The following is a 3,213-nucleotide window of genomic DNA, read 5'->3' on the forward strand; positions in this document are numbered from 1 at the left end:
AAAACCCCAGTAATATGCTAAATGTGGATTAAAAGAATCAAAGAAATGTGGATTAGAACGATGACATTTATTTGTTCTTAAAAATTAGCAGAACATGGCAAACTGCTGTTCGCTGCTGTGAGTTATAGGGGGGAAGTTGCTCATGTACATGGTTGGTTAAGGTAGAAATTGTCGCTGCCATTTTGGAGGATATTTGCAAGTGCGCTGCATTAGTGTTCTAGGTAGGGCTGCCATAGCAGTGCCCCCAACCGAGTGACTTAAACAATAGAGATTTATTGCCTCGCAGTAGTGGAGGTAAAAAGTCCAAAATCAAGGTGTGGGTAGGCTTGGTTCCTTCTGAAGCTGTAAGGGAAGGATCTGATTCAGGCCTCTCTCCTCAGCCTACAGGTGGCCGTTTTCATGTTCACAGGGCGCCTGCCCTGTATCCTCATGTCTCTTCCCTCTGTACCTATCTGGGTCCAAATTTCCTCTTACGAGGACATCAGTCGTATTGGACAGGAACTCATCTTAATGACCCCATTTTAACCTGATTACCTCTGTAAAGACCCCATCTCCAAATGAGGTCACATTCTGAGGTACTGGGAGCTTAGATTTTAATGAATGAATTTGGCAAGGGGAAGGGGACACAGTCTAACCCATAATATGTGCATTATTTTGAACCTAATAATTTCATTTCTAGAATTCTATTCTGCATAAATATTTGCACTAATGTAAGAAGGCATTTGTTAAAGGATATTAACTGAGTCATATTTTTAATAGTGACAGACTTACAATTCCAATGTCCAGTAAGAGGAAACAGGTTGCATAAGTCATGCTATCTCTATTCAATAAAAAATATATAAGTATCCATAAAGAAGAGGGCCCCAGCCAGAAGGAAGCCATAGAATGAGAAGTTTGTTGTTTATAATAGATGGAACAGAATCTGGTATATTTACTTGCTGTGGAAGAAAATTCAGAGAAAATGGTTAAATATGGATAGGGGGGTGGAAATTGGTTGTCCAAAGGTGGCTAGTAAAGTTACAATCTAACTCTGATGTAGGAGTTAACTTTTTTTTATGATTATAAAGTGAATCCTTGATTGGAATCACATTATAATGGGCAGATGTATGTAGCTATCAAACTTGGAATGCATTTTCCTCCCAAAATAAGTAAGGTAAATGATCAGGTGCAATTAAAATACCACATTTCTTTGATTTTAAGATTGAAGACACCATTGGAAGTAATAATAGTAAGTACCATAAATTTAACAGTTTTTCAGGAAAATAAAAACACTAAATAAATGAATCAACTAAGATTAATTTTGATTTTAGAAATGCCAAAATCTAAAACAAATGTGTTTTAGAAAAAAATGAAAAAGTAAGTCAATTCATCTCGATTTTTACATGTTTCCAGATACCTGGCATTTTACAAACCCTGAATCCTGATGAACAAATGTTTTTCTGTTTTCACGCTGGCATTTGGCTTCAAATGCCAAATCCTTTTTTTTTTTTTTTTAGCTGCCAATCCCTAATAGTTGGAAGGTGGCTACAGAAAAGATTTCTACCTAAAAAAACCAGAAAATCTTAAATGTGTGGGTTTTTTCTTTTTAACATTTTTTGTATATAGTTAAGGTATATAACGTCGTTTTCATGTACATATAGATAGTGAAATGATTACTATCATTAAGCAAATTAACCTGTCATCGCTTTCCATAGTTACTATGTGTGTATGTGGCCAGAACATCTAAAGTCTACTCTCAGCAGACAGTACTATATTACTATTATCCTCATGCTGTACATGAGATCTGTAGACTTAACTCTACATAGCTGCGTTTGTACCCTTCACCTACTTTCTATTTCTTCCCCCGCCTCCCTATTTCTGGTCACTACTATTCTACTCTCTGTTTCTATGGAGTTGATCCTTATTTATTTATTTATTTTTAGTTTCTGCCTATAAGAGATCATTTAGTGATTCTTTGAATGGCTTATTTCTCTTAGCGTAGTGTCCTCCAGGTTCATCTATGTTGTAGCAAACAGCAGTATCTCCTTTTTTTAAGGCTGAATAACATTTTGGGGGTGTGTGTACATATACACCACAATTTCTTTATCTACTCATCTATCGATGGGCTCTTGGTTTGTTTCCATATCTTGGCTAGTGTGAATAATGCTGCAGTGAATATGGGAGCATGTATATCTGCATGAAGCGGTGATTTTATTTCCTTTGGATATATACCCAGAAGTGGGATTGCTGGGTCATATTAGTCCTATTAGTTTCTTGAGGAATCTCCATACTGTTTTCCTTAATGAAAGTCTGCATTCCCACCCACAGCACAAAAGGGGTTCTCTTTTTCTCCCAGCACTCTAGCATGTCACAAGATAACATTTCTTGTGTTTTTCATAGTGGGTGTGAAGTGATATTTCATGCGGTTTTGATTTGCTTTGCCCTGATGATTAGTGATGTTGAACACCTTTTCATATACCTGTTGGCCATTTTGTGTATGAGAAATGTCTGTTCAGGTCCTTTGCCTGTTTTTTAATCAGGATGCTGGTTTTCTATTGACTGTGTGAGTTCCTTATAGATTTTAAATAATAACACTTTATCAGATATATGGTTTGCAAATATTTTCTCCCAATCCAGAGGCAGCCTTTTCATTTTGTTGAAGCTATTTAGTTTGATGTAGTCCCACTTTTTAATTTTTGCTTTTGTTGCCTGAGCTTTTTGTGCTCTATCCAAAAAAACCATTGCCAAGGCCAATATTAAGGACATTTTCTCCTGTGTTTTTCTTCTAAAAGTTTTACTCTTCAGGTTTTAGGTTTAGTCTTTAATCCATTTTGACTTGATTTTTGTGTGTGGTATAAGATAAGGGTCCAGTTTCACTCTTTTGCATGTGGATATCCAGTTTTCCCAACACCATTTATTGAAAAGACTTTTCTTTTCCCCATTGTATCTTCTTGTTGTCCTTGTCAGAAGTTTATTTCTGGGTTCTTTATTCTGTTCCATTGGTCTATGTGTTTGTTTTTATGCCAGTACAATCCTGTTTTGATAGCTTTGTAATATAATTTGAAATCAAGAAGTATGATATCTCCAATTTTGTTTTTTCTTTCTCAATATCGTTTTGATTATTCTGGTCTTTAGTGATTCCATACAAATGTATAGAACTGGTTTTTTTCTATTTCTGTGAAAAACTGCTGTTGGAATTTTGACTGTGATTGCATTGAATCTGTAGATTGCTTT

Source organism: Propithecus coquereli, unplaced genomic scaffold, assembly GCF_000956105.1.
Source record: "Propithecus coquereli isolate 6110/MARCELLA unplaced genomic scaffold, Pcoq_1.0 Scaffold203, whole genome shotgun sequence".
Lineage (NCBI taxonomy): Eukaryota > Metazoa > Chordata > Mammalia > Primates > Indriidae > Propithecus > Propithecus coquereli.